Source organism: Lissotriton vulgaris, chromosome 6 (assembly GCF_964263255.1).
Source record: "Lissotriton vulgaris chromosome 6, aLisVul1.2, whole genome shotgun sequence".
In the NCBI taxonomy this organism is placed as follows: domain Eukaryota; kingdom Metazoa; phylum Chordata; class Amphibia; order Caudata; family Salamandridae; genus Lissotriton; species Lissotriton vulgaris.
The window spans coordinates 1,912,831,633-1,912,856,683 of NC_141694.1; the positions used below are offsets into that span (position 1 = coordinate 1,912,831,633).

Here is a 25,051-nt window from a genome sequence, read left to right on the forward strand (position 1 = left end):
TGGTTGCTAGCAGACTTAGACAAGAACCATCCCCCCCGGACCCCCCGCACAGGTCAGATGCTCTCCTTGGAGCCTCCCAAGTTACAATGCGGCCCTCTCTCCCCTCGATCGTGCGATCAGCAGAGAGCCTCCCTGGAGGGTCCCACAGAGCGGCCCCTCCCCAGGCTTCCCATGGAGGCTGCCACTGCCTCCAGAGGCCTGAGATTGACCAGATGGCATTCTCCCCCCCCCCGGCCCCCACCCCTCCGCAGACCGGCCCCTTCCCCTTGAAAGGGGCCTGGATGTCTAGATTTCGCGGGCACTTTTGTAAAAATCCCGCCATTTTTACAAAAGTGCCGAATTCGTGGGCACTTTTGTAAAAATCGCATTTTTACAAAAGTGCCGATTTTGCGGCAAACGTGCGAAATCGCAATATCCTGGAGGGTCTGTTCTAAGAGGGTGGGTAGTATTACATGCTGTATAAACTCGGAAAGCTTGGAAATACCCAAAAACGTACTTATTTGCTGGTGTATATACAATCCTTTTTTAGGTCGAGTAATTTATTACTCGAAACCTATTACATCTGAACCAAAGTCTCTTGAACCAGCCGGATTTCCTACAATGCATGTTGTGTCCTGGAGCGTAAAAGCTTCCCTGTGCACGCGCGTGCCATTTGCTCTGCTCCCCCTACCCCTCCCACCAAGCAGGACAGGCCAAGAACATCAAAGCGACCGGCCGCTTTGAGTCCATTTGCCGCCAGCCACTTCGGTTTGCTCCAGAGTGTTGTTTAGGGGCATAAAGGGCTTTATGGCTGCAGGGGCTGCTTAGACCAACAAACCCAGTTAATCTCGTTGAAAGATATCTGTGTACATCGGTTTCTAAAACAATCACTGTGGCGCCACAAAACACAATCATATTACAGAGTGATTTCAAACCACCTTTTTTTCCTTCTATGTAAACATACAATGTTCTCCACTGTACTTGGCAGCCACTTTTATTTTGAGTCTGACGGGATGCACACAGTTTGCAGCAGGTATGGCATTCTCTCGAGTCTTCCATGCGAGTTAATAGAAAACATGACTTTTAATTTAACAGCCTGAAGTCTGCGTGCAGCAAGCACTGAATGTGCACTCTGTGCTGCCAGGGGCTTTCCAGACTAGTACCGCTGCTCTCCGAGAATGTAGGTTGATTTCTTTCACTTCTCATCGCGTGGGAAGTCTCAGGCACAATAGCCCGTATGTTGCTTCCGGCCTCCACCACCCTCTCACACAAATGCAGCAACGTTACCTTTAAACAGGCGCGCAGTCGGTGCTTTCACACACCCTTCAACACACATGCTGTGTGTATATGCAGAGTTTTTGTTGTCAAGCTTTGTAAAAAAAAAAAATCACCATAGTCTTCATAAACTAAAATGCTGCACGTTTTAACTAGGCATTTTGAGTGTGGTCCGTTCGCATCTGTCTGCTTAGACCCATATTTTGTCTATAGACGCTTTACCTTTTGTGTTTTCAGACTGGCATGTCTCCTGTATCCACTGAGGCATGTGTGTTAGTTAATGTTGTTGAAAGATAACTGTGTACATCGGTTTCTAAAACAATCACTGTGGTGCCACAAAAGACAATCATATTACAGAGTGATTTCAAACCACCTTATTTTCCTTTGATGTAAACATACAATGTTCTCCACTGTACTTGGCAGCCGCTTTTATTTTGAGCCTGACGGGATGCACACAGTTTGCAGCAGGTATGACATTCTCTTGAGTCTTCCATGCGAGTTAATAGAAAACGTGACTTTTAATTTACCAGCCTGAAGTCTGCGTGCAGCAAGCACTGAATGTGCACTCTGTGCAACCAGGGGCTTTCCAGAATAGTCCCGCTGCTCTCTGAGAATGTAGCTTGATTTCTTTCACTTCTCATCGCGTGGGAAGTCTCAGGCACAATAGCCCGTAGTTGCTTCCGGCCTCCACCACCCTCTGACACAAATGCAGCAACGGTACCTTTTAACAGGCGCGCAGTCGGTGCTTTCACACACCTTTCAACACACATGCTGTGCGTATATGCTGCGTTTGTTCGCGTCTGCTTAGACCCATATTTTGTCTATAGAAGCTTCTACCTTTTGTGTTTTTAGACTGGCATGTCTCCTGTCTCCACTGAGGAATGTGTGTTATGTTTTCTCACCCTCAATAAGTATTGAACCCTTTAAAGACTATAACTACAGAACCGTTTGTTTTCCGTGTTTTTAGACACTCTACCTCTTTGTGTTCATACATTACACCTAGAAAGCCGTTTTGTATTTTTAGACAACTGTCAATTTTGTGGGCAGTTTCTTCTCTCATGCCTGCCGATGCTCGTGGGCAGATTGTCCAATTTTCCAAGATTGCAATCTGTCCCCTCAGAAACCCTTTGTCTTTTGTTGTCAGGTTTTGTGCATAGGACCGCCTCTGCTAAAGAGACCTGCAAAGAGGCTGGCTAAGGTTTGGTCTTTCACATAAACCTTCATGGTAACGTGCAAGCTTCCCCAGGCGGGCGCTTGGCCTTACTCACACCCCATATGCCTGCTCCCCCGCCCCCCACGCCTCGCACCAGACTCCCCCGCCGCTCGCCATATGCTCCTTCCCTCCCACTGGCAGCCTGCGGCCACTGACAACAGTAAAGGCTTTGATCTATCTCACACCGCTCTCCCACTCCTTCCTCCCACTTGCTCCTACTGACCATGTAAAGGGGACAACACTGGAACAATGGCTGCCTGGCCAGGAATGGCCTTCTGTCGACCCCTTCTTACATCCTCCAGACATGGCTGAGGCAGCTTCTTCCTGCAGTTTGTTCTTTGGGCGAGGGTATTCCTGGGTGTTGCAGAGCTTCATGCAGTGTAGGTGCATGCATACCACAACTTCGCCCTGCTTTGTTGTATTTTTGCATTGTCAATGTTCACATTTGTTCGTAATTCGCCATGTGCCTTTCATTTTTGTCTCACTCTCTCCTACCCCTTCACTGACTTGGCCTCTCCACTCTTCCTCTATTTCTGTCTCACTCTCTCCTGCCCCTTCACTGTCTTGGCCTCTCCACTCTTCCTCAGTTTCCGCCTCACTCTCTCCTGCCCATTCACTGTCTTGGCCTCTCCACTCTTCCTCAGTTTCCGCCTCACTCTCTCCTGCCCCTTCACTGTCTTGGCCTCTCTACTCTTCCTCAGTTTCCGCCTCACTCTCTCCTGCCCCTTCACTGTCTTGGCCTCTCCACTCTTCCTCAGTTTCCGCCTCACTCTCTTCTGCCCCTTGTCGGTCTTGACCTCTCCACTCTTCCTCTATTTCTGTCTCACTCTCTCCTGCCCCTTCACTGTCTTGGCCTCTCCACTCTTCCTCAGTTTCCGTCTCACTCTCTCCTGCCCCTTCACTGTCTTGGCCTCTCCACTCTTCCTCTATTTCTGTCTCACTCTCTCCTGCCCCTTCACTGTCTTGGCCTCTCCACACTTCCTCAGCTTCCGTCTCACTCTCTCCTGCCCCTTCACTGTCTTGGCCTCTCCACTCTTCCTCTATTTCTGTCTCACTCTCTCCTGCCCCTTCACTGTCTTGGCCTCTCCACTCTTCCTCTATTTCTGTCTCACTCTCTCCTGCCCCTTCACTGTCTTGGTACCTCCACTCTTCCTCAGTTTCCCTCTCACTCTCTCCTGCCCCTTCACTGTCTTGGCCTCTCCACTCTTCCTCTATTTCTGTCTCACTCTCTCCTGCCCCTTCACTGTCTTGGCCTCTCCACACTTCCTCAGTTTCCGTCTCACTCTCTCCTGCCCCTTCACTGTCTTGGCCTCTCCACTCTTCCTCTATTTCTGTCTCACTCTCTCCTGCCCCTTCACTGTCTTGGCCTCTCCACTCTTCCTCTATTTCTGTCTCACTCTCTCCTGCCCCTTCGCTGTCTTGGCCTCTCCACTCTTCCTCTATTTCTGTCTCATTCTCTCCTGCCCCTTCCCTGTCTTGGCCTCTCCACTCTTCCTCTGTTTCCATCTTACTCTCTCCTGCCCCTTCCCTGTCTTGGTCTCTCCACTCTTCCTCTGTTTCCGTCTCACTCACTCCTGCCCCTTCACTGTCTTGGCCTCTCCACTCTTCCACTATTTCTGTCTCACTCTCTCCTGCCCCTTCACTGTCTTGGCCTCTCCACTCTTCCTCTATTTCTGTCTCACTCTCTCCTACCCCTTCCCTGTCTTGGTCTCTCCACTCTTCCTCTGTTTCCGTCTCACTCACTCCTGCCCCTTCCCTGTCTTGGCCTCTCCACTCTTCCTCTGTTTCCATCTCATTCTCTCCTGCCCCTTCCCTGTCTTGGCCTCTCCACTCTTCCTCTGTTTCCATCTCACTCTCTCCTGCCCCTTCCCTGTCTTGGTCTCTCCACTCTTCCTCTGTTTCCTTCTCACTCACTCCTGCCCCTTCACTGTCTTGGCCTCTCCACTCTTCCTCTGTTTCCGTCTCACTCTCTCCTGCCCCTTCACTGTCTTGGCCTCTCCACTCTTCCTCAGATTCTGCCTCACTCTCTCCTGCGCCTTCACTGTCTTGGCCTCTCCACTCTTCCTCAGTTTCCGCCTCACTCTCTTCTGCCCCTTGTCTGTCTTGACCTCTCCACTCTTCCTCTATTTCTGTCTCACTATCTCCTGCCCCTTCCCTGTCTTGGCCTCTCCACTCTTCCTCTGTTTCCGTCTCCCTCTCTCCTGCCCCTTCACTGTCTTGGCCTCTCCACTCTACCTCTATTTCTGTCTCACTCTCTCCTGCCCCTTCACTGTCTTGGCCTCTCCACTCTTCCTCTATTTCTGTCTCACTCTCTACTGCCCCTTCACTGTCTTGGCCTCTCCACGCTTCCTCTATTTCTGTCTCACTCTCTCCTGCCCCTTCACTGTTTTGGCCTCCCCACTCTTCCTCTGTTTCCGTCTCACTCACTCCTGCCCCTTCACTGTCTTGGCCTCTCCACTCTTCCACTATTTCTGTCTCACTCTCTCCTGCCCCTTCACTGTCTTGGCCTCTCCACTCTTCCTCTATTTCTGTCTCACTCTCTCCTACCCCTTCCCTGTCTTGGTCTCTCCACTCTTCCTCTGTTTCCGTCTCACTCACTCCTGCCCCTTCCCTGTCTTGGCCTCTCCACTCTTCCTCTGTTTCCATCTCATTCTCTCCTGCCCCTTCCCTGTCTTGGCCTCTCCACTCTTCCTCTGTTTCCATCTCACTCTCTCCTGCCCCTTCCCTGTCTTGGTCTCTCCACTCTTCCTCTGTTTCCTTCTCACTCACTCCTGCCCCTTCACTGTCTTGGCCTCTCCACTCTTCCTCTGTTTCCGTCTCACTCTCTCCTGCCCCTTCACTGTCTTGGCCTCTCCACTCTTCCTCAGATTCTGCCTCACTCTCTCCTGCGCCTTCACTGTCTTGGCCTCTCCACTCTTCCTCAGTTTCCGCCTCACTCTCTTCTGCCCCTTGTCTGTCTTGACCTCTCCACTCTTCCTCTATTTCTGTCTCACTATCTCCTGCCCCTTCCCTGTCTTGGCCTCTCCACTCTTCCTCTGTTTCCGTCTCCCTCTCTCCTGCCCCTTCACTGTCTTGGCCTCTCCACTCTACCTCTATTTCTGTCTCACTCTCTCCTGCCCCTTCACTGTCTTGGCCTCTCCACTCTTCCTCTATTTCTGTCTCACTCTCTACTGCCCCTTCACTGTCTTGGCCTCTCCACGCTTCCTCTGTTTCTGTCTCACTCTCTCCTGCCCCTTCACTGTCTTGCCTCTGTTTATTGTATTTGCACAAATCTAATATCTTGGTCTATTCCTTTTCAATAATCAGGCAGTTTTTGTTTATTAGGTGTTTATGTTTTTGATGGGTTTATTTATAGGCTCTATCTATCTATCTATCTATCTATCTATCTATCTATCTATCTATCTATCTATCTATCTATCTATCTATCTATCTATCTATCTATCTATCTATCTATCTATCTATCTATCTATCTATCTATCGCCCTCACTCTATCTATCTATCGCCCTCACTCTATCTATCTATCGCCCTCACTCTATCTATCTATCACCCTCACTCTATCTATCTCACTCACTCAGCACCACCACTCAGGGGCACCACAGCATCAATCTGTGCAACCATTCAACAACAAAAGGTTCAAATATGTTCTCTCAATGTCTCAAACTTTATTACAAATGTCACAAAAAGATGTTAATATTTCACTTCTGGTCTTGGATTTAATAAAATACACTTAACACAATCTTCACAAAAGTTATTAACAAAAGTTTAAGCTATTGCTATTATAAATTACAATAACTTTTATTTAAGTAATAATTATGTAAAACAATTAAAAGCCATTGTTATTTGTAATAGCAATACATCTAAGTCACGTAAATACAACACACACAACCACACACAAACACAACACACACGCACAGCCACACACACAACCACACACAGCCACACACAACCACATACAGCCACACACACAACCACACACAGCCACACACAACCACATACAGCCACAACCACACACACAACCACACACAACCATACCCAACCACACACCCAACCACACACCCAACCACACACCCAACCACACACCCAACCACACCCCCAACCACACACACAACTACACACACAACTACACACAACCACACACACACAACCACACACACACAACCACACACACACAACCAAACACACACAACCACACACGCAACCACACACATCTATCTATCGCCCTCACTCTATCCATCTATCCCGCTCACTCTATCGATCTGTCTATCTATCGCTCTCACTCTATCTGTCTGTCTTTCTCACTCACTCTATCTATCGCCATCACTCATGGAGAAGGTGGTTACCCAGTCTCTGTCCAGATACCTGGAAGCTAACAACTATCTGGACATGGCCCAGTTTGGGTTCCGCCTAGTGCATGGGACGGAGTCGGCTCTGGTGGTCGTGTTGGACAAACTTCGATTGCCAGTTGACACTGGGCGAGCAGCGTTTTTGGTGCTGCTCGACATGTCGGCCGCGTTCGACACGGTTAGCCATCCGATTCTCATCAGGAGACTGGAGGAAGCTGGAGTAACAGGGCTGGCTAGAGACTGGCTGGTCTCATACCTCCATAACAGACAGCAAGTGGTGGCCTTGCCGCTTTTTAGATCTGGCGTGCGGAAGGTTGGGCAGGGGGTACCCCAGGGCTCTGCCATCAGCCCAATACTGTTTAATTTGTACCTCCGACCGCTTATCCATCTTATTGGCACTTTTGGTATCTCGGTATTTAATTATGCTGATGACACCCAATTGTTCTTTTCGCTGGAGGGTGGAGAGGCGGTTGCGTTGGAGACCTTTCATCGCTGTATGTCAGCCACAGCAGACTGGTTATGTTCCATCTCACTCCTGTTCAACAGGTCTAAAACAGAGGTGCTTTATTGTTCCACTGACCGTGTTCCACGCTCACTACCAGAGGATTTCTGGCCTTCCTTCTTTCCCGGATCAGGGACAGCAGCGGACTCTGTGCGAAATCTGGGAGTCATGTTTGATCCCAATCTTCAATCGGATAGCTTTGCCAACAAGACCGTGGCCACTTGCATGGTACTGCTTCGCATGCTGTACAAAGTCCTTCCTTTGCTCCCAGTCCCGGCCAGATCTGAGGCAGTACGGGGGATCATACTGAGCAGGTTGGACTATTGCAACGCATTGCTGTTGGGTGCACCGAAGAACTTGGTCGGCAAGCTACAACGGATTCAAAACATGGAGGCTAAGCTAGCTCTGTCCCGTCTGCGTTCCGCCTCATCCACTGCGGCGCTGCGTGACCTTCATTGGTTACCGGTCCAACAGCGGATCCTTTTTAAGGCCTCATGCTTGGTCTTTAGGGCGCTGCATGGGCAAGGTCCCGGCATGCTGCAGAATCTTTTTTCCTGGTACACTGTTCCACGTACCTTGCGATCCTCTTCCGCTTACCTGGCCACGGTTCCAAGGTTTCAACGGTCTAGGATGGGCGGTCGTTCCTTCAGCTTCACTGCTGCCAGTCTTTGGAACTCTCTCCCGCTCCATCTGAGGTGTATGAGCAAACTCCCTCTCTTTAAGAGAAACCTAAAAACCTATCTCTTTCCTAGAGTAGTGTGATCTTCATGACCGTGTGCTGGTTTGTTCAGTCAAAGCGCCAGGATACCCTTTGGGTGACAGTGTTTTGCGCTATACAAAACTGGAATACAATACAATACATACTCTATCTATCTATCGCCCTCACTCTATTTTTCTATCTATCGCCCTCACTCTATCTATTGCCCTCCCTCTATCTATCTATCTATCGCCCTCACTCTATCTATCTATCGCACCACCACAGCATCACTCAGGGGCACCACAGCATCACTATGCACTACCACAGTGTTAGAAATGGGATCTCTGGCTGGCCAAGGCTTGCGCCAAGATCAGTCAGAGACCACCACTCTAAGTCAGGGCAAGGGAGTTACACACCAAAGATAACCCCTGCTCACCCTCTAGGTAATGTGGCGCGAGCAGCAAGGCTAAACTTGAAGGCTATGTAGGTTAAGTGTTTGCGCGCGCACCCAGTAACAACACCCAAGGCCCACCACAAAAGAAACTCCACACAAGGTTATATATAAAAATAGCCTTTGTATTATACCAAAACACATTAGATAAAAACACACACTTAACAATGTGCCAACAGGCACGGGCAGAATTTACAGGGGATATGTACAAGATAGGGCCACATGGACCACTGTCAGGAATAGGCACTTTTAGAACTAGCACTTAGAACATAGGATATAAAATCACTGTAGTACAAATTAGAAAATGTAACACACAATCAGTAATCACTGGTAACAGGTAAGTACCACCTACGCAACCCTAACCTCCTTAGGAAAATATTACGCAGGGAACCAGGACCTCACTAGTAACGCCTGTACTAGCAAGAACAACCAACCAAGTATAACCATACATTTAGCGGTATAAGCAAGAACACATTACACATGATGCATCACAACATTCAGAGGTGTAGGGAAGGAAAACACATGATGCATAAACAACACATTCAGAGGTGTAAGGAAGGAAAACACATGATGCATAAACAACACATTCAGAGGTGTAAGGAACAAGGCACATGATGCATCAAAAACACATTCAGAGGTGCAGCACAGGAGAACACATGATGCATAAACAACACATTCAGAGGTGTAAGGGAAAAAACACATGATGCATAATATACATTCAGAGGTGCAGGAGAAACACATGATGCATAAACAACACATTCAGAGGTGTAAGGAACAAGGCACATGACGCATAATCAACACATTCAGAGGTGCAGCACAGGAGAACACATGATGCATAAACAACACATTCAGAGGTGTAAGGGAGAAAAACGCATGATGCATAATCAACACATTCAGAGGTGCAGCACAGGAGAACACATGATGCATAAACAACACATTCAGAGGTGTAAGGGAGAAAAACACATGATGCATAAACAACACATTCAGAGGAGTAAGGAACAAGGCACATGACGCATAATCAACACATTCAGAGGTGCAGCAAAGGAGAACACATGATGCATAACCAACACATTCAGAGGTGTAAGTTTAAGGCACATGACACATCAAAACACATTCAGAGGTGCAGGGAAGGAAAACACATGATGCCTAAAACCATTCAGAGGTGCAGGAACACTTGCGCAGAAATCACATTAGTCACTACCTGTGACTGTACCTAGGCCAACTGGCCGTGAAGGGGCTAGGACGCCCTGTGTCCCAAAGTCAGGGGCCTAAACGTAGCAGCTGCCCACTAAGTGCTGGGCAGCTGTGAAGACAATGATGGGGCCAATGCCTGGGAGCCTCGCAGGCTCTGACAACCAATGACTGTCCCCTGAGCCCCTCTGGACTCTAAACAAAGGACTGGCCCCTTGAAGCCTCGCTGGGCTCAAAACACAATGTGGGCAAGGTCGGAGCGGCCCACTGCCTTGCAGGCTCTAATTGAATCAAAGTGCCCCGGAGCCCTCTCGGGGCTCTGACTAACCTAAGTGCCCCCTGAGCCTCCCAGGGCTGTAAATACAAAAATGCCCCGCAATCGTGGGAGCGGCCCGTTTATCAAGGGGGGCCACTCGGGGTGAAGGCACCGGCAGAGTGCCGCCTCACTCCTTCTCCCCCCAGCCGTCTTCGACTCACCGGCTTCCATCGGGGAGTAGGGGGTCTGCTCTTCTTGCTCCAGTCTTGTGGCGGCTGGAGGCCTTCTCCGTGACACGGCCGCGGGCGGGGAGCTCCTCTGGCGGACTCGCTGGTGCCGCGGCCGGGGCTCCTCTTTTCTGGAGCTTCGCCTGCACCGGGGATTCTCACAGCGCGCTGTATGGAGGCGGGGTGGGCTACCGTCCTCCTTCCTGTTTCCCGGCCTGGGGCAGCCAATAGCAGCGCAGTGATTCTTTCTCCAGGGCCGCCTATGGCAGCGCGGCCCTGCGGGGATGGAGGCGTCAACAGCCCCTCACAGGAGATCCCAGGGCCGGCCACGGTAATTCCAGCACAACAAAGCGCTCAGATAAGAATAAAGCGCTCCCAGGCGCTTAGGGGTGAGATAAAGCGCTTCCAGGCGCTTGGAGGTGAAGTAAAGCGCTATTAAGCGCTGGAGGCCAAAATCAAGCGCTCCCAGGCGCTAGTTGGCCCAAAAGACAGCAAAAGTCCTCCAGGAAATGCAGCAGTCCACAGGGGGAAGAGCCAGCATTGGATGGGGAAAGCCCAGACCTATTCAGGACCCAGGTGCACTCCCCCCTCACATCAGCATGCTAATCTGAACACTCACCATCGGGGCAAGACCCATCCAGACTCCTGGAGCCAGGCTCACCAGCCAGCTCCAGTCAATCACGTGCCAACACACTCACTGCCCATGCACACCCATGTCTAGAAGTGGCACTTCCATACTAGACACATTCACGCCGCACACATCATTGTGCAGCATTCAATCACACTAATCCGCACATACCACTCTCCAGCCTGCACATCACACGCATCAGGAACTACCAGGGACACACACATTCCCTATGCATTCCTATGGGATGGCAGGCCAATCTCGCAAACGCACTCAGGAAGCGTAATCACTTTACACTGCGCCACAGTGTCAAAGTGTGTAAAGACCAGAAATCGCTATAATTATTTAATAATACCAGGCAAAAAGTTCAGGGGTGAACCTGCCAGAAGGGCCAAGTCTAACACACAGCATCACTGAACGCCACAGCATCACTCGTCGCCACCACAACATCACTCAGCGCCACCACAGCATCAATCTGTGCAACCAATCAACAACAACTGGTTCAAATATGTTCTCCCAATGTTTCAAGCTTTATTACAAATGTCACAAAAAGATGTTAATATTTCACTTCTGTCCTTGGACAATAAAATACACTGAACATTAATCTTCACAAACATTATTTCCAAAAGTTTAAGCTATTGCCATTATAAATTACAATAACTTTTATTTAAGTATTAATTATTTTAAAAATGTAAAAGCCATTGTTATTTGTAATATCAATACATCTAAGTCACATAAATACAAAACATCTTACATTACAAATGCTATAGGTGTCATTTGCAAAAGTTAAAAGTATTGGCATTGTAAATGACAAAGCTATTAATTTGCTATTTTCAAAACAAACACATAAATAAAAAATGTGTCATTTACAATACCAATAGCTCAAACTTACCTAATGCGAGACCTATTGCATTGCAAATGCTTGTTTGCCCATTACCTCCCTTGAAACAATCAAAGGTTTACTCTTGACAAGACCGGAAGTGAGTCTGCTAGCAGGGTGTGGTTAGGAATGAACAACACCTGATTTGATGTGGTTTAAGGGAAGAGCTTGATCTGCAGAATAACACATGTTCTTTCCATAAGAAACAATGAAAGAAATAGTTCGAGTACTATTGCACTCATTCAAGACATTTGCTAATGTCTAATTAATTGTACTTGTTTAAATTCTGCCTGTAGACTGCAGAATACTCCTTTGAATTGTGACTATTGCAGCTTCCGAGGAGTACTCCTAATAACTCTTTGAGTAGTCCAGGAATTGATAATCTACTGCCAAGTTTAAGTGCAAACCCACAAGTGTAGGTTTTTGAATTTGTATGCAAATTGAGCCCCCAATGATTTCACTGTTCTAAGGAAGTATCCTTACTAACACTGTGACTTTAGCTGCTTCACCAGCCTCATGCACTAAAAAATAAATACACAAATATATGAATCTACATAACAAAGCATGCATTGGATTGGTCTGGTGAAATGTCATTCACATTGTGTCTCCTCTTATCACCGTATACAGCATGGAGCCAAGGTTCAGCCCACACCAGTCATTGGCTGTACTGCACAGTGAGTGACTGCATTTTTTTCAGATCACATGTTCACATTAGTCTAAAAAGAAATGCACTTTAGTGCTAGGGCTACTGGGTCAATACTCTACGTTGACAATCTTTCACATTCAAAAAAATGTTTTAGTTAGCCTTTTTTGTGTAAATCAATGTCTTCAGATTTCAGTAATTGAAACCAGTAGCACGTTTTCTTTTCGCCAATAAGAATCATAATATCTAGTGATGTGTTTTAGAAAAAACATTGAGTTTCAATGTTCTGGCCTGTGACAACTATTCCTGAAGACCAGGAAGTACTTGTTGTGTTCTGCTAAAATTATATATGGGGCCATTGGAATTATGCGGCATAGGAAGGCCAATTTATGCGGCAGGGTTCAGCAAATTATACATCAAGTAAAGGCAAATTATGCAGAATAATAAGGGCAATATTTGTAGCAGTATTACTTCATTGTTTTGTCAATTTTACACTTGGTAGCATTGCCTGGGTATTGCTTTCACCTCATTAGAACCAATTCAAACCACAAATAAGGCGATAAGCATCAGAAAGGTGACCAGTCAGCCTTCGCCAAGGGCCTTCCATTGCCTGGCAACACGTGTCACTGCTTTTTTACTAACCTTTAAACCCCATGAGTTATAAACAATTTTCTGTTGTTGTAAAATTTTATTAGCAGATTATACAGCAGATGATGGATTATGTTGCAAATGCAGCAAATATATAATTTTGTGAAAAAGATTGAGGCTGCACAATTGCATAATTCCAGTGGGCATGATAAAAAAATATATATAAATATATATATATATATATATATATTTATCTCACTGAAAAAAACAAAGGTTAAAGTAACATTATGGGTAGGTGAAATATTCAGTAACAACGTAACTTTTTAAACTCTAAAAAACACAGAAATTTACCTGCACTTGTTGTAAAGAGGTAATGGAACTTCTTTTTAACTCAAAAACTCCAATGGAACGGCAAGGCTAGCCCAATTACACACCAGCTTCAAAATCTTTTCATAGGATGCCCACGTATATCAATGAACATTGAAGAAACCTGATACGACTTCAAGCTGGAACACAAACGTGAGTTACAGTGGTGGGTTATGAACTCTTTTAAGCCATTTAGAAGTGATATGTGATAATTAATAATGTGTTCATTTTAGTGTGATCACACTATGGTTTTGTGACAATTTTTATTAATTGAAACAATTAAATGTATTTATTCATTCACAGAAATGTACCTGTTATGCCAAGTAACTATAACTTGTGCCCTAAGGTAACCATAACTTGCGACCCCGCCATGCACGGTTTTCTCATCAATAAGTTCATGCCAAATGTTGCAGTGATATCATCAATGGTGTCATAGATGTCATGAGTGATATAATATGTAGGATAATATTTTATTACCATATGTAAATCTAACCACCTGCCATGCACCTCTGTCAGCCAGGTTTTTCCCATATCTCCGGGGGCCAAATATAATGATAAAGAGCGATGGAGCCACACAGCACTCCCTCCCTGAGCCGTAGTAGGCCCTGGGTTCCCCATCCCCCAGGCCCCTATGTTTTTTTAATGGTAGGGGGGCTTTGTGGCCCCATTCCCTGAGCATAACTAACCCTTGGGGACCCCATCCTCCAGGGCCTTTTTTTTTTATAAAAAAAGGGGAGGGGTATGCATTGTCCCCCCCTTGAGCTCCTTTAGGCCCCGGGGACCCTATCCCCCAGGCTGTGTGTACTTTAAAGGGGAAGGAAGCTATGTGGGCTCCCTCCCCAAGCCTTATTAGGACATGGGAACCCCATCCTCCAGGACCTTATTTTTAAGGGGACTGAGCCATGTGTCCCTCCTCCACGAGCCCCATCAGGCCCTGGTGACAACTTTCCCCAGTGCCATTCTCTTCTGAAGGAGAGGGGCCACACAGCCTTCCACTCTGAGGCTTATTGGGCCCTGGGGACCACATCCCCAGGGCCATATGATTTTCAGAGGAAAGCGCAGCACCCATTTTAGGCCCTGAGGACCCCAAACCCTGGTGCCTATATTAATTGTATGCATAAACCACAAATCCCATAATGCCTCATAATGGGTGGAAATGGGATAGGCTATAAATAGGAGAAAGAGACAAGGGACTTACTTTACAGTGAGCAAGACCTTTCTGGTTGAAACACGGTGGTGGTGGTATTAATTGCATATGGTGAATAAACCTTTGCTGGAGAAACTACTTTCCAGGAGTGCAGTGTTTCTATACATATATATTCGAATAAAGTGAGGAAAATAGAGGAAAGAAGCTCTCTCCTTTCTGATTTGAGAAACATATTAAGTACTTTTGAAAACATTTAGAGAATACTGTATGAGAAAGTACTGCAGGTTCCAAAGAAGGCCATCATTGCCGTCCTGTGACTATTGTTTTTCCTAGACTGGATGATGATGATGAAGACATTGCCATTAATTGCTTTTATACCTTATGCAGAACTAGGAGCTGTTTTGAACCCTCCTAATTTGCTTCCATTGTGGAGAAATAATTTAACAAAGTGATTACCACTACCGAAGCACGAAACTCATGGTAGTCTGTCTTATTTGCAGTCTTTAATAAACCGCACAAGGACCTGAACATTTTTGACTTCTATTGCTCGTTTCTTTCCTAATATGGGGTTGAGCACGGTGAAAGGGAGGGCCATTCATTTGGATCAACAGGGATTACTTCCAGTGCCAATTGATTACACTTATTAATATTTTTGACCACATAGCTGAATTTGCTCTAATGGAGAAAAAACCTATTGCCATATATGTAGTTGATGCTCCAAATATTTTATTTGCGTGGGCTAGAACTGTCTGGGGTGAATACTAGATTTTGGATTCCTCTATGGTTTGTTGAAGGAATATGTGCACACTAAGTCAGTAATTGAAGGGCACTTCTCAAACTGCCTCAGTAGCCGGAGGGTGCGAATCAGAATTTTCCTCTGTCCTCTTCATTGAGCATAGAATAGATAAAAGCATACTGCCCTTAACCTGCCCTCGGTTCGAGCTAAAGGTGAAATTATATGCCGATGATTTGCTCACATTCTTTGGCAATGTAAAGGTATTTTCAGTTCCCCCCAATTCTTAAAGAGTTGAGTTGTTTGTCTGTGTATCAGGACAGCCATACTAAGTGTGAGCTAATGCAGTGGAACAGTGTAAGTCAGCCTTGGTTATATCAAAGGTGATATATCTGGGAACTAGAACATGTAAAATACAAATGGCAAGAAATGGAAAAAAATCAAATTATAATTTGATCCTATCCAAAGCTGGAACTTTAATTTAAAAAATGCAACAAGCTATGCCTGACTATCATAGAAACCAGCTTTCTTCAGAACACTCCAGTCCAAGTTTGTTCGAGCTTCCAAAACTCCCAGACTAGCCTGGAAGAAGATATATGGATATCTAGATATTGTGACTGGGCACATCCTCATTTTAATTTCTAATACCAAGCTGCACAGTTTAAAGGATGAGACCCTTTCTTTTTGTGCAGCAAGTATGTAGGAACTGGGGTCACCAGTTCCCCGGGGGGTAGCTTGGCCCGAGCAGGTAGGCACCCGAAATCTCAGGTGTTAAGTGACTACACAACACACACATCCACTGAGACAATAAATGCACGCAATGACGGAGACCACACCAGTAAGCTTGATTCAAATCAATTAAGCTAATCTAAGATCAAAATCAGGGTAATCAATAATCACAGTAACTCTCTTTCATTAAGGCATTTCCTCAAGTTGGAATAAAACCTGTCACTTGGTAAGAGTCGGCATTTCATCACGCAAGAATAAACATTCCATCAATATCAGGGGTACACAGGCCATTAGAAACCAAGCAACATCTTAGTGAGTACGAATAAAGCCTCTCCTTGGGCAGACACAAGCAGATTACTGTGGTAGCAGGAGTAGAACATTTCATCCAAGGTAAATCATTTGATCAGCAGAAATAAACATGTCTTTGGTTAAGGATAAAACATCTCAACAAGCAAGCATAGGCATTTTCATGTAGCAAGAATGAGCGTTTCATTGGGTAGAATAAACAGTTCTCTAATCAGGGCCTAGCAATAACTGGTAATAACCTTTGCCCCAGGTGTGGGTTAACTTTCGTGGCCCAGCAGTCCCTAGAGGGCCTTACCCCGGTTCAGCTGGTCCACTTGGGGTTAATTAGGGCCCACGGGGCCCACCACAGTCTTGTCCCCAGGGAAGGGGTGAACTCGGGTCCTCTCCGGCATTCCACCCTCCTCCCCGGGGTTACCTCAATCTCCAGGCCTCTTCGGCGGTGATCCCGGAAGGAGAGGGCTTTCGCGCTTCTCAGAGAGCCCTCCAGTGACTCGGGCCCTGTCTTTGGTCGAGGGCAGCCGGCAGGGGCTCTCGCCTCACTCAGAGCCCCTACGCCGGTGTCTACTTGGTCCCAGGCCTTCATCGATTCTGGCTGCACCCGGGGACTAATGGGCGCTAAGGCGCTCCCGCAGCAGCCTATGGCAGCGCAGCCTGCGGGGGCACGGCACCGGCGGCCAATCAGCATGCGGCGGGGGCGGAGTCACTTCCAACGCCCCCGTCACGTGAGGGTAGAGGCAGGCTTCAGACCTAACGTGGCCTCGCGTTGTGATGCGGCGGTCCTCTCTTGGCTCAGGGGGGCCGCTGAGGGGGCGATAACAGCGGCACCGGCGCCACAGAGAGAGCGCTGGGCCGCGGCGGCGGTGTCAAGGCCCAGAGGGCCCCCAGGCTGCGGCGGTGATTACGGCCCTCAGCAATGCGGTGGCGGCCCTCTCCGGGTACCGGGGGCCGCCGAGGTTGACACAGAGGATACCAGCACCTCAACGGGGACAGCAGAAGCTCACGGTCGTCCCAGGTGGTGGCGGTGAGTTTAGCAGCGCGCTCGGTCTCCCCAGCGCTGCGGGGGCACACACAATTCGTCGGGCGCCATAATCAGAGCGGGGGCAATCTCAGCAATAGCGCTTCAGGAGTATAACGCTTCGGGGGCGGCAACGGTCTCTAGAGTCCCAGCGCTTCACAAGGGAGCAGCAGAAGAGCGCCGGGGAGGGCAGTTTCACAGTTCAGGCAGTATAGGCAAGGCAGTTCAATCAGGACAGAGCAAGGGCACAGGCAGGTCAGTGCAGGGGCCCAGGTGGAGACAGAGGGGCGCAGACTTGGCACAGCCCAGTACCTGGTTGATCCCCAGTAGTCCTGTGGGCAGTGAGGCTTCTTCTTGGCGCTTGGTGGTTCTGGCGCCCTTCTGTGGAAGCAGGTTCCTTGTTTCTTGAAGGAGGGGAGTGGGTTGAAGGCTGCTGACAGGATCCTTCAGCAGGTCACTGCAGGTGGTCCCTGGGTTCCCCTCCTGCTGGGCCAGATCAGTGGGCTAGTCCAGTGTTCCTTACACAGCTTGGTGGGCAGCACCTAAACACTGTCACCCCCAGTGGTTATAGGTTTCTGACAAGGCCCTACCATCTAAATCTCCATCGAAGGGTCCCCCAGGTCAGTGATGCCCCATCTGACTGGAAAGTTTCCCTCCCATTTCTTTTATAGTCCCAGGTCAGGTGACCACTCTCTGAGATGGCAGTTGATGACCACTCCCCTATTCCGGAAGGTTCCAGGAGCTTCCTCACTCTAGCTATGGGCAGGGAAGGTAGGCTGGTGTTGCAACAATGTTTAGGGGTTCCAGCCAGCTCCTGGCTACTAGAGTGCATCTAACAAGACCACGCTGCAGTAGCAGGGGTCAGTGGCAGCCATGTTGGGGGAAGAGAGCACCTGCACCTTAGCATTGATTAGCAATGGAAAGGTGCCTGGAGACCTAAGGCCAACAAAAAAGGTGGAAAAAAGCAAGGGTGAAAAAAATAGGGAAAGACCACCCTAGGGCTGACAGGTCTAACATGCGTCCCCCCCCAGCTGAAAGTGGGGAGAGCTACCCAACCTCTAGGGAGTTCTCGTCACCAGGCGGAAAAACTGGGAGAGACCTTCAGCATTGGCGTGGTCAACTCCGGGCCGATGTTCCACCCTAAAGGCTATCCCCTGTAAGGAAATGGACCACCTTAGCAACTTGGGATTTTCGCCTCTCATCTGCATGAGCCAGCGAAGTGGTCAGTGGTCGGTTTGAATCAGGAAGTGAGAGCCAAAAAGGTATGGCCTCAACTTCTTCAAGGCCCAGACCACAGCAAAGGCTTCTCGCTCGATGGTACTCCATCGTCGTTCCTGAGGGAGGAGTCTTCTGGAAATAAAGCCCACAGGTTGGTCTTGGCCATCGTTGTTGAGTTGCGAAAGCACAGCGCCGCACGATTAACTCTTTCGAGAAGTCAGGTGTTGCAAGTACCGGAGCGGTGCACATCGCGTGCTTCAGTGTCTCGAATGCCTCTTGGCAAGCAGTCGTCCAGATCACTTTTCGCGGCTGCTTCTTGGACGTCAACTGGGCTACAATGGTACCATATCCCTTGACAAACCGGCGGTAATAGCCACTGAGGCCGAGGAAAGCTCGGACCTCAGTCTGAGTTTTGGGTGGCTCCCAGGCCAAGATTGTCTCAATTCTGGCCTGGAGGGGTTGCACCTTACCCCGCCCACCAGGTATCCCAGGTAGACGACAGATCCCTGTCCAATCTGGCACTTGCTAGCCTTGATGGTCAGGCCAGCACGTTGCAACGCCTGTAGCACCTCCTGGAGATGCTGCAGATGGTCCTCCCAGGTGCTACTGAAGACAGCATGTCAGCCAGTTACGCTGCTGAGAAGGACTCCAGGCCAGACAGCACCTGGTTCACCAACCGCTGGAAGTTGGCCGGAGCATTCTTGAGCCCGAAGGGCATCACTCTAAATTGAAAGTGGCCCTCGGGGGTGGAGAAGGCTGTTTTCTCCTTTGCTCCATCGGCCATGGCAATCTACCAGTACCCTGATGTTAGGTCAATGGTGCTGAGGTACCGGGCTGCTCCCAGCCAGTCAATCAGCTCATCCGCCCGTGGGATCGGGTGAGCGTCTGTCTTGATGACAGAGCTCAATCCCCGATAGTCCACACAGAACTGAAGTTCTGGTGTGGTGCCCGGTGGGGCCGCTTTCGGCACCAACACGACCGGACTAGCCCAAGGGCTGCTGGAAGGTTCAATCACCCCCAGCTCCAGCAGTTTGGCCTCCTCACCCTGGATGCTGTTCTTAACTTTAGCGGACAGCCGGTAAGACTTGGTTTTTACAGGCGGACTGTCCCCTGTGTCCACATCATGGGTACACAGATGTGTAATTTCAGGTGTGAGGGAGAACAACGAGGCGTACTGCTCCAACATCTGGCAGCAGTCCATCTGTTGCTTTGGGGTCAAGGATGGGGAGAGGACCACTTCCTCCACCGATCCATCCTTCTCCTGTGCCGCCAGAAGGTCAGGAAGAGGCTCGCTCTCTTCCTTCTCGTTCCCATCCGTCACCATGAGGAGAGCAAGCTCAGATCGCTTCAGGCGGTTGACGGATGGCTTCAGGCGGTTGACGTGGAGCTGATGGGGGGTCTTCACGTCAACGACATAGGTGGTCTGTCCTCTACGCTCCACAATTTAGTACAGACCAGTCCACCGGGCCTGAAGGGCGCTAAGCTCCCCAGGCTCCATGACTCACACCTTCTGTCCAGCGTCTAACTCCACCATCCGAGCGTTGTGATCTTACCACTCCTTCATGACGGCTTGGCCAGCCTCCAGTTTGTCTGAGGTTTCCTTCCACAGCTTTGCCATCTGGCTGCGGAATGCCAGCATGTAGCTCACGACATCACTGGGAAGCTTCTTCGAAGTCTTCTCCCACCTCTCCTTGACAAGGCTGAGGGGCCTCCTAACTGGATGGCCATAGAGCAGCTCAAAGGGGCTGAACCCGACTCCCTTCTGTGGCACCTCGCGGTACGAAAACAGCAGGCAAGGGAGGAGGATGTCCCACTTCCACCTCAAGTCCTCTGGCAGGCTCTGGATCATCCCCTTCAGGGCCTTGTTGAAGCACTCTACGAGCCCGTTAGTCTGGGGGTGGTAAGGAGTGGAGAACCAGTAGGTCACTCCGCACTCCTTCCACATGGCCTGCATGTAGGCCGACATGAAGTTTGTGCCCCTGTCTGACACCACGACCTTGGGGAATACCCCTCTGGTAAATATCCCCATCAGGGCCCGCGCCACCACAGGTGCAGTGACGGTCCTTAGAGGAATAGCCTCCGGGTAACGAGTGGCGTGGTACACTAACACCAAGATGAACCGGTGTCCCGCAGAGGTCGGAGGGTCCAACGGCCCAACGATGTCAATTCCGACCCACTCAAAAGGGGTCCCGACCACCAGGAGTGGTTCCAACGGGACCTTTACTTTTGTCCCAGTCTTGCCACTTGCCTGGCAACTCTTGCAGGTCTTGCAATAGGTGTCAGAGGCAACTCTCATCCTGGGCCAATAAAAATGCGGGACCAACCGCGCAAAGGTTTTGTCCTGGCCCAGGTGTCCAGCCAAAGGTGTTCATTGCGTCAATTCCAAAAAGAAGGCCCGGTAGCATTGGGGGACCACTAAGGCCCTCGAGGATCCACGCACTGGAACCTTAGGCTTACTGTAAAGGAGGCCATCCTCCCAGTACACGTGAAAACTGCCGGTCTCCTGATCAGTCGCTTGGGCTTCGGCCTGTCGCCGCATGCCTTCAAGCTTGGGGCACTCTTTCTGCGCCCGACAGAATTCCTCCCGGGTATTCCCTCCTTCCACATGCCACTCGGCAAGAGTCGGCAAGTCCCCCACGGAAACAACATCCACCTCCACGGACTCAGGGGGTACCTCCACAGGCTCCCCATCCATCACAAGGGGTGTGTCCTCCACAACACTCTCCTCTTCACGACCAGCATGGGGTTGGGCCGTTGTCTCAGGCTCCAACCCGGGTTGAGTTTCTTGCCGGGCAGCCATGGACCTCGTGACCACGCAAGTCCATCCTGGTAACCCCAGCATCTCAGTGTGGGCCTTAAACTCCACTTCCTTCCAGGCGGTATGTTCCAGGTCGTTTCCTAGCAGACATGCCACAGGCAAGGCAGGGCTCACACCAACTCTCAACGGGCCTTTCACTACTCCCCACTCAAAGGGAACCTGAGCCACAGGATAGTAACTGAGACTGCCGTCAGCCAACACGGCCGGATGGAATACATCAGGTACCACTTGCTCCGGAGACACCAGCCGCCTCCCTACGGTGGTCATGCTGGCACCTGTGTCCCTCAGAGCCTCCACCTCCTCCCCTTTAACCTTCACCCTCTGTTGGTACTTAACTGAGTTCGATGGTAATGACGTCACTGGGACCAACTCTCTGTCCCGAAGTGAAATCAGGGTCAGGCCTGTCCACTCCCCTTCCCTATCTAGAGGCAGCTCCATCCCAAGCGCTACACTAGCCACCCCTGGACTCTTGCCTCCTGTGGGGGCTGGGGGTCTCTTGCGACACTGGGATCCCCCTTGTAGTGTCCAACCTCCCCGCACTCGTAGCAACGGACAGTTCTTGGCTGCTGACTCTTGTCAGGGTAAGTGGGCTTTGGGGAACTGGAATGAGGTGGGGTACCTACTCCTCTCCCAAACTGTCTAGTTTGTGGGCCTCGTGAGAACTCCTTTTTATCTCCCCCCTCTTTCTTCTGGGGGAAATCTTGTCCGCCTTTTCGGCCATCTCCCCCGGGGCCCTTGTGAGACACCCGGGTGCTAACCCAAGTATCCGCCTCCTCCGCAAGCTCACGGGGATCAGTTAACTTGAGGTCCACCAGATGTTGGCGCAGCTCCGGAAAACACTTATCCAAGAGGTGCTCTCTCAAAAATAAATTGTACAGGCCCTCATAATCATGCACCTCGCTGCCACGCACCCAACCATCCAGAGCCTTACTGGCATAATCAAAAAAATCCACCCAATTCTGCGTGGACAGCTTATGGCTGCTACAGAACTTCTGGTGATACCTTTCGGGGGTTGAGGCCAAACTTCTTAAGTAGCTCCTTCTTCATGGGGGAATACCTGAACTGGTCTTACTTATCCAGGTACAAGAGGGTGTCCCTGACATTGGGGGGGTATGTATCTATACAGGCCACCTCCCCTGTAGCTTTCTGGCACCCCATGGGCTGTCAAGGCCACTTCATACGCCGCCAACCACTTGGCGATGTCCTCCCCCTGAGTATAACTCGCCATCACCTCTTTGAGTAACCAAAATCTAGGCTCGTGTTGAGGCCCTTGTACGCTGCCACCATTGGGACTTCCTGGCGCCCCAATTGCAAGGCTCTCAGCTCCAACTCCTTAAGCTGAAGCTCGTGCGCCAACTTCCTCTCCTCCATTGCTAATCTCTTTTCTTCTATTGCAAGCTGTTTATCTTCCCTTTCTCTCTCCCTCTCGTGCTCTAGCTTGGCAAGCTCCAACTTCAATTGCCTCTCCTCCCTCCTGTCCTCATATTCCTGTGACGACGTACTCCCTCTAGACCCACTACTACTTTCCCTGGAACGTCTTCCAGCAACACATTTTCACTCACATCAACATTGAGTAGGTCTAGCTCTTCTGGAGCACCCGTCCCCCCTGGTGTGCCCTGCCCATCCTGTCCCCCATCCTCTCTCCCCTCTGGGTGGGCCCTTACCCATGCCCTCAAAGCGGTACGGAGCTCCTCGTTCGCGGCTCTCCGCCCAACTGGCACCCCCATCCCCTGACAAAATTCCCTTAGCTGCACCACTGTGTACTCTTCCAGGTCGGCTATCTGGAACTCCATTTTGCAGGTGGGGACCCAGATAAAATAAAGGGAAAGCACTAGGACGTAGGTAACAATACTGGGTCAAAACAGGTCTCTACACACTCAGGTTAACAGTGGGAGGTCAATTGAGCAGGCTTGCATGCACAATAGTTGTCTAGTCTAATTGAAGTGCACTCTGTCCCACTGGAGGGTGCTGTATAGTCACAGGTCCTGATCCCACTGCTCGCCACCAATGTAGGAACTGGGGTCACCAGTTCCCCGGGGGGTAGCTTGGCCCGAGCAGGTAGGCACCCGAAAGCTCAGGTGTTAAGTGACTACACAACACACACATCCACTGAGACGATAAATGCACGCAATGACGGAGACCACACCAGTAAACTTGATTCAGATCAATTACGTTTATCTAAGATCAAAATCAGGGTAATCAATAATCACAGTAACTCTCTTTCATTAAGGCATTTCCTCAAGTTGGAATAAAACCTGTCACTTGGTAAGAGTCGGAATTTCATCACGCAAGAATAAACATTCCATCAATCAGGGGTACACAGGCCATTAGAAACCAAGCAACATCTTAGTGAGTACGAATAAAGCCTCTCCTTGGGCAGACACAAGCAGATTACTGTTGTAGCAGGAGTAGAACATTTCATCCAAGGTAAATCATTTGATCAGCAAAAATAAACATGTCTTTGGTTAAGGATAAAACATCTCAACAAGCAAGCATAGGCATTTTCATGTAGCAAGAATGAGCGTTTCATTGGGTAGAATAAACAGTTCTCTAATCAGGGCCTAGCAATAACTGTTAATAACCTTTGCCCCAGGTGGGGGTTAACTTTCGGGGCCTAGCAGTCCCTAGAGGGCCTTACCCCGGTTCAGCTGGTCCACTTGGGGTTAATTAGGGCCCTTGGGGCCCACAACAGACTTGTCCCCAGGGGAGGGGTGAACTCGGGTCCTCTCCAGCCTTCCATCCTCCTCCCCGGGGTTACCTCAATCTCCAGGCCTTTTCGGCGGTGATCCCGGAAGGGGTGGGCTCTCGCGCTTCTCAGAGAGCCCTCCAGTGACTCGGGCCCTGTCTTTGGTCAGGGGGCAGCCGGCAGGGGCTCTCGCCTCACTCCGAGCCCCTACGCCAGTGTCTACTCGGTCCCGGGCTTTCCTCGGTTCTGGCTGCACCCGGGGACCAATGGGCGCGAAGGCGCTCCCGCAGCCGCCTATGGCAGCGCGGCCGCGGCCCCGGTGGCCAATCAGCGCGTGGCAGGGGCGGAGTCACTTCCGACGCCCCCGTCACGTGAGGGTAGAGGCAGGCTTCAGGCCTAACGCAGCCTATCGTTGTGATGCGGTGGCCCTCTCTTGACTCAGGGGGGCCGCCGATGGGGGCGATAACAGTGGCACCGGCGCCACCGAGAGAGCACTGGGCCGCGACGGCGGTGTCAAGGCCCAGAGGGCTCCCGGGCTGCGGCGGTGAATACGGCCTTCAGCAATGCGGCAGTGGCCCTCTCCAGGTACCGCGGGCCGCCGAAGCTGACACAGAGGACACCAGCACCTCGACTGGGACAGCAGAAGCCCACAGTCGTCCAAGATGGTGGCGGTGAGTTTCGCAGCGCGCTCGGTCTCCCCGGCGCTGCGGGGGCACACACAATTCCTCGGGCGCCATAATCAGAGCGAGGGCAATCTCAGCAATAGCGCATCAGGAGTATAGCGCTTCGGGGGCAGCAACGTTATCTCGAGTCCCGGTGCTTCACAATGGAGCAGCAGAAGAGCGCCGGGGAGGGCAGTTTCACAGTTCAGGCAGTGTAGGCAAGGCAGTTCAATCAGGACAGACCAGGGGCACAGGCAGGTCAGCGCAGGGGCCCAGGTGGAGACAGAGGGGTGCAGACTTGGCACAGCCAGTACCTGGTTGATCCCCAATAGTCCTGTGGACAGTTAGGCTTCTTCTTGGCGCTTGGTGGTTCTGGCGCCCTTCTGTGGAAGCAGGTTCCTTGTTTCTTGAAGGGGGGGTGAGTTGAAGGCTGCTGACAGGTTCTCTCAGCAGGTCATTGCAGGTGGTCCCTGGGTACCCCTCCCACCGGGCCAGATCAGT

The 25,051-nt window shown here is 50.1% G+C and overlaps 1 protein-coding gene across 1 annotated transcript in view; it reads left to right on the forward strand.

The window, feature by feature from the left end:
* Window positions 1–25,051, forward strand: part of LOC147709904 (uncharacterized) — a 33,251-nt gene that overhangs the window by 3,840 nt on the left and 4,360 nt on the right. The window lies entirely within an intron of this gene.